The sequence below is a fragment of the Pantherophis guttatus genome, chromosome 5 (genome assembly GCF_059756535.1).
Source record: "Pantherophis guttatus breed Tessera chromosome 5, ASM5975653v1, whole genome shotgun sequence".
Taxonomy (NCBI): domain Eukaryota; kingdom Metazoa; phylum Chordata; class Lepidosauria; order Squamata; family Colubridae; genus Pantherophis; species Pantherophis guttatus.
The window spans coordinates 96,023,272-96,037,005 of NC_142067.1; the positions used below are offsets into that span (position 1 = coordinate 96,023,272).

The 13,734-nt window shown below is 35.8% G+C and overlaps 1 long non-coding RNA gene across 1 annotated transcript; it reads right to left on the reverse strand.

Moving 5' to 3' along the window:
* Positions 1-5,078: 5,078 nt before the first annotated feature.
* LOC148113532 (uncharacterized) lies at positions 5,079-13,002 on the reverse strand. The gene is made up of 6 exons (XR_015734536.1): positions 12,893-13,002; positions 12,570-12,655; positions 10,712-10,780; positions 7,145-7,263; positions 5,338-5,478; positions 5,079-5,197 (listed from the first exon to the last, which is right to left on the reverse strand). It is a non-coding gene; the product is annotated as an uncharacterized LOC148113532 (long non-coding RNA).
* Positions 13,003-13,734: the final 732 nt, after the last annotated feature.

A 13,734-nucleotide genomic window follows, 5' to 3' on the forward strand; every position in this document is an offset into this window, starting at 1 on the left:
AAATGGCTTCTAAGAAAGAAGATCCTGAAAGTGCTGGAAGCTATTTGGAGGTGTCAGAAATGGAACAGTTGTCTGATTTACAGAGCTATAAGGATTTTGATGCAGAATTTACAGAATTTATAAAAGAAGCCATGAATAATCATACTGCAGCTATAAGTAATCAAATAGCAATTCTTAAAGGGATAACAACAGAAATGACTGAGGAGACAAAAACAAGTACGGAGCATGATGACAATTCAGGAGATATTCTGATTGCAGCAGAGAAGGTGGAAGAATCTTCTCAAGAATTTTCGAGCTTATTCTCTGCTCTTTTTGAAAAAATTGATAGAATCTTTCAAAATTACGACTTGGTTTGGAAAAAAGCAGTAAATGACCAGACTTTCGAAGTTTCAGAAGATGAAGGAGATTTGCCAGTGGCATTTATACATTTAATAGAAAAGAAACAACTGAACTTTTTTTCACAAACTCTTGACAAACTTTGGTCCTACAGACGAAGGAATGAACTGATTTATATAAGCAAGAAGAGGCGATTTGGGGGCTCTAAGTCAGAGGAAATTTTCTTTAAAAGGGGACAATCTTTGCAGTTACATCAACCTCAAATTAAAATGAAAAACCTCCTCAAAATAGAAGTAGGAGGGATGCAGAAAGACTGGAAAAAATATAAAAAGAAAGCAAGAATGGAAGATTAACCTTTTCTTTTGGCTTTGCAGTTGTTCTACTCATGGTTAAAAATGATTATGTTTTAGGTGTTATAACTACTGAGGGGGGAAAAGCATAAAGTTAAATATTGATTTTTAAATATGATGCATTAATGATTGAATGTAAGATTAATCCTTTTTGGTTTTCTAGTTTATGTATTAATGGTTAATTATGTTGATGATTATCTTTTAAAATTCTAAAAGTTGGAGGGAGGAATAATGAAGGGGGAAAATTTAGGAACTTAAAAAATGTAGAAATTTAACTACTGAATATCTAAGGCTTATTTTTTGTTATGAGATTTTAAAATATCTGAACTTTGAGAAAAGTAGGAGGGGGAAAAATGTTTTTGCAAATGAATTGAATACTTTACTGATATATTAAGAGAATTTTTAAGGTTTGAATTTTGCAGTTGTTCTACTCATGGTTAAAAATGATTATGTTTTAGGTGTTATAACTACTGAGGGGGAAAAAGCATAAAGTTAAATATTGATTTTTAAATATGATGCATTAATGATTGAATGTAAGATTAATCCTTTTTGGTTTTCTAGTTTATGTATTAATGGTTAATTATGTGGATGATTATCTTTTAAAATTCTAAAAGTTGGAGGGAGGAATAATGAAGGGGGAAAATTTAGGAACTTAAAAAATGTAGAAATTTAACTACTGAATATCTAAGGTTTATTTTTTGTTATGAGATTTTAAAATATCTGAACTTTGAGAAAAGTAGGAGGGGGAAAAATGTTTTTGCAAATGAATTGAATACTTTACTGATATATTAAGAGAATTTTTAAGGTTTGAATGTTTAATATTTGTTAATGGCTTTAAAACTCTTAGAGTTATTGGATTATACGCTACTTTGAATCTATAAAAAGGGAGGTTGATGAAATTGTAAAAGGGGAGTTAAGGGGTCTTGGGAGTTATTAAATCTTGCAGTTAGCTAGTTTATTTTAGCGAATGTTTGGTGAAACCTATGCCCTGTTTTCTGTTCTGGGAAGTCGGGGGTGGGGGGTGGTGAGGAGGGGTTGAAGATTGAGTTTACCAAGGATTGATTTTTTTTCTTTTTCTTGATGATAGTTTGAATGATTGTTTATATTGTATACTTGTTTGATCAGAAAATAAAAACTTTTTATTAAAAAAAAAAATCAAAACATGTTCAAAACATGTTAAATTCCAAGTAGTTGGTACTACTTAGTCCTGGTTTACTGACTATTCATTCAGCAACTGTTCATAGTTGTCCGCAAAGTTCCAGCTGTTGCAGCCAGGGGGGGGGGCACATGTTGCAAACTCCACCTAGTTTCCTATGCTTCTGTGGTATTCTTTTCTACTTGGCTTTCCTTCACTCATATTGTGCCAGACTATCTGTCCTCAGATCTATTTCTGGCACAGTGGCTTACTGATGATGGCTAACGAGCCAGAAATAGATCTATATAAGTCTCTCACTAAGCAGCATAGGGCAGCATAGGGCAGCATAGGGCCTGCTGGCTGCCAGAAAGAAAAAAGCCCAGAATCGAGTGGATGTGACTCCACTGAGCTAGGGCTGTAGAAAAATCTTGGTTACGTAAGAAAAACCTGCCTAAATAAAAACATACATAAAACCTACGAAAAGTAAAATAGATATTGTACCTTTACAGGGAGGATACATGAGATGTGGGTGTGGCTTACTGATGATAGCTAATGAGCCAGAAATAGATCTATATAAGTCTCTCACTAAGCAGCATAGGGCCTGCTGGCTGCCAGAAAGAAAAAAGCCCAGAATCGAGTGGATGTGACTCCACTGAGCTAGGGCTGTAGAAAAATCTTCGTTACATAGGAAAAACTTGGCTAAAAGAGTATCATGAAAAACAGAGAGATGCAACCAGGACATCGTAGAAATCATGAATGCCACAGAGTTCTACCTGGCAGGGAGAAAAGCTATCCAGCACACTTGGGACACCCCCTTGCACTATAACTACAGTGAAGAGATCTCCTCCTTCTTCTCGCACATCAGGTTTCCCCTAGGGTGGCTTCTCCTATGCAGAAAAATGTATACTCATAGGTTCCTGCCAACTCTACAGAATGCAAGGAACAGAGGTGGGTTCAGCAGGTTCTGACTAGTTCTAGAGAACTGGTAGCGGAAATTTTGAGTAGTTCGGAGAACCAGTAAATACCACCTCTGACTGGCCCCACTCCCATCTATTCTCTGCCTCCCGAATACTAGCTGATTGGGAGGAAATGAGGATTTTGCAGTAACCTTCCCCTGGAATGGGGTGGGAATGGAGATTTTATGGTATCCTTGCCCTGCCACACCCACCAAGCCATGCCCACCAAGCCACGCCCACAGAACCGGTAGTAAAAAAATTTGAAACCCACCACTGTCAAGGAAGTACAGCTACTATTCTTTCCCTTTCCTCAAATCATCGGGACTGGGAAAAAGGGACCTATTGAGCCATTGTGCCTTTCATCCAAGCTAGTGAGTGTGTCCAAAAATGACAGACCACTATAAGTCACCCTGATAAATATATAAATTGACTGGAAGTATGGCTATCACAACCATAATAAACAGATGTTAGTGTGCAAAATCAAGGATTCCAAAGGGAAAACTGATCAAAGATAAAAGCCTCCATGATATCTCCGCTAACCAGACCACACATCAACTTCAAAGTGAACCGGGGCGAACCGGTGGCAACCCACCACTGGGAAGTATCTACAATACCTGAAGGCAAGCTGTTCCACTTATTAATTGTTCTCATTGATAGGAAGTTTCTCATTAATTCCAAGTTGCTTCTCTCCTTGATTAGTTTCCATCCTTTGTTTCTTGTCTTGCCTTCTGGTCCTTTGAAAAATAAGTTGACACCCTCTTCTTTGTGGCAGCCCCTCAAATACTGGAATACTGCTATCATGTCACTTCTGGTTCTTCTTTTTTCTACACTAACCATACCCAATTCCATGGTCTCCAGGCCCTTAATCAACTTATTATTTGTATGTTGAAAGAAAGTTTTTTTTATTATTATCTGTGACATTTGTTGCAAGTCTTAGTTCATTCTGCGCCTTAGCTTTCCTGACTTCATTTTTATAGATTCAGGCTATGTGCTGGTATTCTGCCTTAGTCATGTGTCCCTCTTTCCATTTTTTGTACTTATCCTTTTTGTCTTTCAGTTTATCAGGGAGATATTTGTGCAACATACTGGCTTCTTGGATTTCTTGTTTTTATTTTTCAGTAGTTTTGTGCTGACATGGGCTTTTATGATCATAGTTTTCAGAGTTTCCCAAGTTCCTTGAGTTGTTTTTCCCTTTAAGATTTTGATCTAGGGAATCTGTCCTAGGCTCCCTCTGAGTTTGTTAAAATTAGCTCTTTTAAAGTTTAAGACACTGATTGGATTTTGTTTTATTGCTTGTTTTTGCCTTATATTGAATTCTAATATTACCTGGTCGATCTCGCCCAAAGTTCTGGCAACATCAACCCCCCCCCCATCACTTCTTCTGTTAGTAAGAATTAGGTCCAGTATAGCTTTTCCCCTAGATCCCTCCTCTATCTTTTGAATCACAAAGTTGTTGGCTAGGTTGGTTAGGAATCTCTTCAAACTCCCACTTGCTGCAGAGTTTGTTTCCCAGTTAATATCAGTATAGTTAAAGTCTCCCTGTGGTGTGTTTCCTATATACGTTTCTTAATTGGTTACTAAAAAGCTCATCTATTTCCTCTGCTTGGTTTGGTGGCCTGTAGTATATGCCTATAGCAATGTCATTCTTTTTTCCTTTTACCCATATGCATTCTAGAAGGTTTTCATCCTTGGTTTTGTATATTTCATTAGAGATATAATGAACTTTTACATGCATGTACTAATAATATCATGTACTAGAACTTCAAGTTCACTCTGCTTGTTCCCTAAACTTTGAGCATTAGTATATAGGCATTTGAGTCCTTTATGGCTGATCTTGCATACATTTCTTATATCTCCTGCTTTGTAACTTGTAACCTTCCCATCACTCTCTACTTCATTATGTGGTTGGTTATGTTGAGGTTTATGTTTGGAATTAAGTCTCAAAGATCCTAAAGATTGTCCTAGAGATCCTAAAGATTGATCAAAATCCCCTCCCCTCATTTGTAGTTTAGTTTAAAGCTCTCCTGATATGTTGAGCCAGTTGTTTACCAAAAACATTCTTCCCAGTTTTTGTGAAGTGCAGCCCATCCCTTCCAAAGCCCTTCATGAAGGTAATGCAAACTATGGTCTAGAAATCCAAAGTTCTCTTGGTGTCACTAACCCTTGAGCCAGTGGTTCATTTCTAAATTCCCTTGTTCTCTCAGTATAAGTATACAAAATAGTATACAAAAGTATAGAGGATTGGCTCCTCTGCCATAGTTTGCAGTTTCCATAAATACAGCAACATAGGTACATACCAGGTTTACAGACATTAAACACTTTATTTAGCAACTGCAGACACTTTTCATCATTCCAGTCAAACAGGATCCTGGCAAAAATGTACAAATCTGCTTCAGGAATTAGATCTTTTAAAAAATCCCCTGAAATGAAATAATTAAGATACATTTAAAAATATCATCATCCTGGAAGAATACTTTGGTCTCCCTATCTACCATTTAAAGTAAAATAAGCTCATAATGTTCTGACATTGGCAGAAATCCTAGAATAAACTCCAGTTTACCTCCATGCAAAGTAATCCGCGATGCTTCTGAGGAGCCATGATAATTCTTTGATGTTTCCACTACTTCAGGGAGGTCAAAAAGTGTTACAGTACAATTTGGATAGATTGCAATCAGTTCCTTAGATAAGGCACCACAGCTTCCTTGAAAAAGGACAAAATTTTTTAAAAAAGAACTACTGTATTTTTCGGAGTATAAGACGCACTGGAGTATAAGATGCACCTTAGTTTTTGGGAAGGAAAATAAAAAAAAAGCTGGTTGGGAGGTGGATCACCTGGAATACCCCCAATCAGCTGTTTGCAGAGATGAATTTTAGCAACAGGTTCCTTGGTTGTGAGCTCTGTGCCTTGCTTTTTTTTTTTTTTTTTTTTTTTTTGCTTTTTTTGCTGCCTCTGAAAGCCTCCAAAACAGCTTCAGAAAAAAAGCCTCTGAATCTCTGTTTGGGGGCTTTTTTCTGAATCTCTGTTTGGGGGCTTCTTTTTTGAAGCTTTTTTTCTGATGCTTTTTTTCAGCCTCTGAAACCTCCGTTTGAGAAGCTGGGTGGGGCTACATCTGGAGTATAAAATGCACCCAAATTTTCACCCTCTTTTTTATTCCAAAAAATACGGTATATAAAATAAAATTTTAAAATCTATACTTCAAACATATTTTGGTTTTACTGTTTTAAAATTCTTCAGCTACCTCTGTTACTTCAAACATCAAAGTCTGCTTTCTAGTTTCCATAGAGCAATAAACAGAAATACAAGATATAATCTAATAAATATATTATCTAAATACTTTCTCTCCTTCATTTTTGTAAAATGCTTCTCTTTAGTTTTTTTAATGGGCTAGATATTCCATTTTTCCAAAAATCTATGCTATCAGCTATTATTTCTCATTCCTTTTCCTATGCCTTCTTTTCATAGATACCTAAACCATCTTTTTTCAGTGGACCCAATGAAATCTGAGCACGGTTAAAATTAATCCATCCTGCTGCCACTGCTTGCAGCCCCATACAAGATTAACTTTCTTAAAGCTAATCCTCTTTTTTGATCCTCTTAAATTACATTAGCATTCCCCCAAGCAAAGTGGCTTACCTAAAATAAAAAATAACTTTTTGATGATAAAATCAGCAATTGTTGTTCAGTATATGGGAATAAATAATGTAATGGGAAGGCTATACAAAAACTCCCATACAGTTATGGTAATTCTGTGCTTCAAGTTTTAGTCTCCAAGGATGAGGGTCAAAAGCACTTGATCTTTACAACGAATGTACTGGCGATTGACAGTATCTAGTAATATTACATTAACATACTGTGCACATAAATGCATTGTATGTGTGAATAGGCACCCAAAGTCCAGTGAGGCAATATCAGGCCTTTAAACAGTGCATTCTGCATCCTCAAGGCATTACCAGTGCAAGTGCAATTCTGTGTTGCTTTCTCTCCTTAGCAAACTTTGTTCCAGACTTCAGATTTTTGTTATGTTTTTCCACATTCATACACTTTGATAATATCAATCCAGGCAAGAGGTGGGGAAAGCAGGGGGGAAAAGGTGGGGGGCATCCAGGAATGATGCATAGTTAAGCCCTTTAAAACTTAAAGTTGCCAATGATTGTTAGTAAATCTTTTTAAGACAGAGAAGCTCTGAAAACAGATTTGGCAAAGTAGACTTTTAATCTCTGAAGGAGTTCTGCTCTTTCAATCCTGAAGACATAGTGTTTGTGAAATAATATAAAAGGCCAAAGAACCCACCCACCCTCCAAATCTTCAAATGATAGAAAGTCAAATTAATAATCAAGCAAAATGTCTAAGAATTTGTGATACTTACCACCCATATCATAAATGAATTCAAATTCAGAAAGATCAAATGCAGTCAGTACATCTCTTCCATACAAACTCCAAGCCTCATTCATATACCTGAAGAAGGCTTCGATGTTTTCTTCTGACCTAGAATTGAAATTTACACAATAAACTTATTTTTTTACATAGAAAAGAGCACCTCTATACCAATGTAATCTGTAATTTACTAAGAAGAATCCAAAGATTATGGAGCCTTGATGTTCTACATCAACTTCAAAAAGTTAATATTTGATATTAACTTTTTTGATATTAACTTGGTAATATGTGATAAGGGAAATCAATTCTATTTGACTAGACTACCAGAAACAAAAGCAGTCTCTATGCTAGCTCTCATTGCAGATTTCACATGCTCAGATCAAAAACCAGTTAGACTGTGTCATGAAATGTTGCTTGCACACAGATTTCACACTTTCTTCTAATCCACATCCCTGGGAGTAAGAGATGTCTGTCGGTCAACTACAGCAGTGGCCTCCAACCTTTTGGGCACCAGGGACCACTTCCATGAAGAAATGTTTTTCCACAGACTGGAGGGGGCTTGGTTTTCCATCCTGCCTGCATCCTGCAGATGGGGCTTCGCTTGTTTGCATGGCTTGGTTGCTGGCTTGGCTGCTGGCATAGTTGCTGGCATGTCGGTCCATGGACTGGGGGTTGGGGACCCTGACCTACAGGGTCAGATTAGCCCAGTCTCATATTGATTTAGAAAAAAATGTTTTCATTAAAAAGGGATTGGGGAAAGAAGAAGAGAGAGAGACTGGAAAACAATACTTAATTATTTCCAGCAGTCTCTGAATTCTGGAAATCTCCAAGAAGCTGGAAACATCCAGGAAAGTGAAACAGGTTCATTTGCTTCAGGAAACCTTTATTTATGCACATAGAATTTGTGCTATGGAGGAATTTGCACTAAATATTTTACTTCTGTTTTATGATTGGTTGCACAGTAAGCCAGATGTTTAGCATTTTATTGTTATTATTTATTTATTTAAATGTATTGGGCACTCCTCTCCAGAGGACATTGGGTAGCAAGAATAATGTTTATTTTTTTTCTTTTGATAAGTCTTATATTTAAATTTCTTTGTACAAGTTATGAACGGAGTTATATTATTACATATAATATAATAAATATTACATAACAGATAGGATATATGATATATAATAAATATTACGTAACATACATAAAATATAATATGTATACAAGAGAGAAATGTCTGCCACATGTCATGTTTTCTCTCTGATGATTAACAAGTCAAAATAAGGTTAATAATACAACCTTCTGTTTAGAATCTAGATTTGGTGAACAAAAGAAGATATAATATCAGAACTACTATACTATACTATACATTATATTATACAATACATTATATTATACTATACATTGTTATGTTATGTTACATTATTATAAATATAATATAATGTAATATAATATATTTATTATATTGCAATATATTATATCTTCTGTTCACCAAATCTCTAGATTCTAAACAGAAGGCTATATTATTAACGTTATATTAACAAATATATCAAAAAAGCACAACAAAGAATGTTCTTTCTGCGCCAACTCAGAAACCTCAAACTGTCCAAGCAGTTGCTGATACAGAGGAATTATTGAGTCTGTCATCTGCACCTCTATAACTGTCTGGTTTGGCTCTGCAACCAAACAAGACAGACACAGACTTCAGAGGATAATTAGAACTGCAGAAAAAACAATTACTACCAACCTGACTTCCATTGTGGAGCTGTATACTGCACGAGTCAAAAAGAGGGCTGTGAAATATTTACAGACCCCTTGTATCCTGGACATAAACTGTTTCAATTCCTACCCTTCAAACAGCGCTATAGAGCACTGCACAGCAGAACAACTAGACACAAGAACAGTTTTTCTCGAATGCCATCACTCTGCTAAACAAATAATTTCCTCAACACTGTCAAACTAGTTACTAAATCTGCACTACTATTAATCTTCTCATCGATCCTACCACCCATCTTCTTCCACTTATGATTGTATGTTTGTAATTTTGTTGCTTATATCCTTATGATTTATATTGATTTCCTGATAGTTTATTTGTACCCTATGACTATCATTAAGTGTTGTACCTTATGATTCTTGATGAATGTATCTTTTACGTACACTGAGAGCATATGCACCAAGACAAATTCCTTGTGTATTCAATCACATTTGGCCAATAAAAAATTCTATTCTATTCTATTCTATTCTATTCTATTCTATTCTATTCTATTCTATTCTATTCTATTCTATTCTATTCACTCATGCCCTAGTCACTTCCTGTCTTGACTACTGCAATGCACTCTACATGGGGCTGCCCTTGAAGAGCATCTGGAAACTCCAGTTGGTGCAAAATGCAGCGGCTCACATGGTTTTGTGCAGACCCTGGTGTGCACATGTATCCCCTTTCCTGCAGGAGCTGCATTGGCTGCCGATTTGCTTCCAGGTGCAATTCAAGGTGCTGGTTGTCACCTTTAGAGCCCTTCATGGCTTGGGACCAGGTTATCTGAGGGACTGTCTCTTGCTGGTTACATCTACCCAATCCATCAGAGCGGGAAGGCAGGGAATGTTGCGGGTCCCATCCCCTAGGGGGAGATATACTTGGTGGGACCCAGAAGAAGGGCTTTCTCCGTGGTGGCTCCCTCTCTCTGGAACATCATTCCCCCAGAGATTAAAATGGCCCCCACTCTAACACTCTTCTGGAAGGCACTGAAGACCTGGTTCTGCCAGCGGGCATGGGGAACCCAAAGCGGGATGGATTAAATGGCTCATGTGATGTGCTGTCGCTAGGCTGGGGGATATTATATTATTATTATATTATTATTATATTATATTATATTATATTATATTATATTATATTATATTATATTATATTATATTATATTATATTATATTATATTATATTATATTATATTATATTATATTATATTATATTATATTATATTATATATATCATATCATATCATATTATATTATAAATTTATTTTACTGTTTTTATTCATTTCATTGTTTTGAATGAGGTTTTATATTCTGTAAACCACCTTGAGTCGCCATGTGCGAATAGGCAGCAATATAAATTCAATAAATAAATAAATAAATTATTTTAACTTGTTAGTCATCAGAGAGAAAACATGAAACGTGGCAGACATATCTCTCTTGCATACAGGCATTAGAACATCAGTAAGAAACCCTTTGGAAGTCAGATAGTGCCAGCAAGAACTACCAAACCACTATCCTAAGGCAAGAGGTGACACCAAACTGGAAAAATCAGACAGCTTCTTGGGGCTTCTATGCTTTCATACTTATATGTATGTCTAGCTTCAGATCCCACATGTCCACACTACAAAGGAATTCTTAGACAGTAATAGTACCCAGGTGACATCACAAAGAGGTTGAAGAGAGAAGAAGAAAACAAAGAGAAATCATTGGTAGTGTTAATCATTTTTCACAAAGTTGGACAAGGAAGATTTGATAGACATATGTATTTATTACCCATTCTTTGGAAAATAAAACATTGAGAAATATTAGATTTACCGGTAAAAAGCCTCAAATAAATTGTTTGAGGAAACTCCAGTTATTGATGAAATCTGATTCTTTCCTTCCCTGAAAAGATATTTTAGAAGCAAATGGTTAGGTAGCACAAATTAAGTAACTATCACATTCTTTTCCCCCCGACATCAAATACTGAGTATATTATGCAGGTCCCTATATTATTTTCAAAAGTCATTTCAAATGGCTTAGTCTCTAAATGATCACTTGAAGCTGAAATATTTTGCAATGCAATCCTATAAACAGCTAAACAGAAATTACTTTTGTTGTGCAGTACAATCCTATACACATCTAATCAGAAATCAGTTTCATGTATTTTTTTAAAAAAAGTACCTATACCTATATAACATTCAAAATGGAAAAAATATTTTATTCAAGACAGCATTCTTTTTTTATTCTTTATCCTTATTGTTTTATCTTTCAGTGAATAATATATTTCAAAGGATTATTTCTACTAAATTGATTTAAAAGTTTGTTCAAGAGAAAAAAAGGTACTCTTATTTTCACTGTTTACTGTTTCTTGAAATAAAGCCAATCTCTGATCTAAAAGTTTAGATTGGTACACAAGGGCTTCACAAGGCTCTTCCCCCAGGGAGGTACTCTCCCTGAGGAACTCTGATTCAGAGTTTAACTGAATCTCTGCATCAAAACAAATTGAAAAACTCAAATGATTTCTGACAATTTTAATCAGCTTTTTAGATATGTAAAGATGTGCTTTTTCACATTCATTTAGAAAGCCAAACTGCATCAAACCACAGAATGGGACAATTCGCCATGGCCAACTCACTGCAGCCAAGTGGCCGCAGGCAACTCGCTGTGGGGCAATTCAACAAATACAAAAATTGTCAGGCTCCATTACATTCATAACTCAAGGATTACCTGTATTTTTTTTTAGTGCCTGTTCACAAGGAGAACTGCATTCATGTTCAAGAAAATATTAGGACACCATTCCTTTTGACTTCCCAGGTGAATGCAGAGAGTAGAGGGAATAAACAGCTCAATTCTTTGACCTCTTAAAATTCCTCACAAGTAATCCCTAAAGAGAGCTACAAGATCTGTTGTGATAGAAGCTACTGACAGAATTGTGGTCAGAAGACACCATTGCTCTATTTGATTAATAATTGAATTACTGATTGCTGATTAGATTTGACATACCTTTCATCCATGGGTGCCCATTGCTCCCTAATCCTTCAGTCCCTGATACGTTCTAGGAACCATGATAATTTATGGCAACCAGCTTTATTTGTAGCTGTTGAGCAATTGGTAAAAGGGCAGGTACAGCATCTTTTTTCATCTAGCAGCTATGTTTCTTTCTTTAAAAAATCATAACTGAGTTTTTATGGACTAAATCTAATGGTATAGTGGGTCACCAAAAAGAAAAGATAGAGGAAAAATGTTTATTGCAGGTTCTGAACAGATTTCTTTTGTTCAAAAAATAGAAAAGCCATTGCCCAAAATTAAAGTTTTTACCATCAAATTTTAAAACACAATCTGTGGTAAAGTACTGTGAGATTTTATAATAAATGTAACATAATCTCTTTATTTGTCACGTTCCAATCTGATTTCCTTCAACTGCAAATTGGGTAGCCTTATAAACTGCTCTAATAAATAATAAATAAATAATAATAAACAAAAAGCTTTCCAAAGCAGAATGAGAAAAACGAATGATCTTTTGATGAGAAAACTGATACAGAAAGTTCAGTAAAGGCTTTTGTACTTTAAGTAAAATACAGTAGTTTTAGTGGAGCATAAGCTGCATGATTTGGAGTTTTTTTCATATCCATAAGACTCTGAAGAAATAAAGTTGTACATTTTAATGCCATATTTATTGTTTTCACCCTACCTTTGTAACCATAAATGAATGTTGATGCTGAAATAATATTTTAATATTTTCTTTTTCCTCTGGTGAAGCCATTGTTCTTCACTTCTCTGTCAAACACACAAGAAAATTATTTCATCCACTCATATTTCTATACCATTGCAATCTAAAGAAATTCCCATTGGTTACAGTATCAAAGATAAAAAAGTACATAATAAATTCATCAACCCATTTCAGTGTCTCTAGTTATACAATAGATAAATAATCAGACAATGTTTACCTACTAAACTTCCAACTTTTCAGCCCATTTGGACCACCTTCTTAAAAACCAGCAGGGGAAGCCCCACCTAGATATCCAGGGGAATCTGTTCCACAGGTATGGAGAGTGGAGACATAACAGAAAATCATTGGCTCCTGGCTCTTCCTGCCCCACAACCCCACATTTCACATAGGGAGAGCACCTTCAACATCCCAACCTGTGACAGGTTTTAATGAAGTAGCACTCCCTCTAATGATTTTGCTCAGAAGCACCCTATGCAGTAAGCTTTTGGTGAATAAAGGGAGATTAATCAAAGTCACCCAGTGAACTTTCTTCACTGAATATGAATCTCACCAGTAACAGTTCCATTACAACATATTAACGACCAAGCCCCTCAACTACATGAACCATGCCAGTACACTACTATTTTCCATAGACCCTTTTCAGTTCTGCCTGCTCCACTTAGCATATTGTCACCGTACTGATTTATCATACCTTTCTCTTCTGTCTTTCAAATTCCAGGGAAGAATTGGGAGTTTCTTCCTAGAGACATGCTTTTGTAGTCTCTGTTGCTTGTTAAACTGTGGTTAAAATATGCACACTCCCTACCTTCAGAAGTGGATGGGATGCATTTTTTAAATGATTTTGAGGCAAGGGACAAAAACAATTTACTACATTTTCCCCCCTTGAGATGGGGAAATGGGAAGTGAAAAGAGGAGATAGCAATCTTCTCAGTTTCTCCTTGAAAGAGTTTATGACTTTGATACATAGCTTATACAGATAACACACAAAAACCATTTTCTTTGGAGTGATTTGTTATTGCACAATGAACTCTATACATGAGAAAGCAGACCTTTACCTTCCTTTGCTAATATGTCACTCCAACTCAAGGTCTAAGAGCAGCCAGGTAGATACCCTTCTTATGATGCA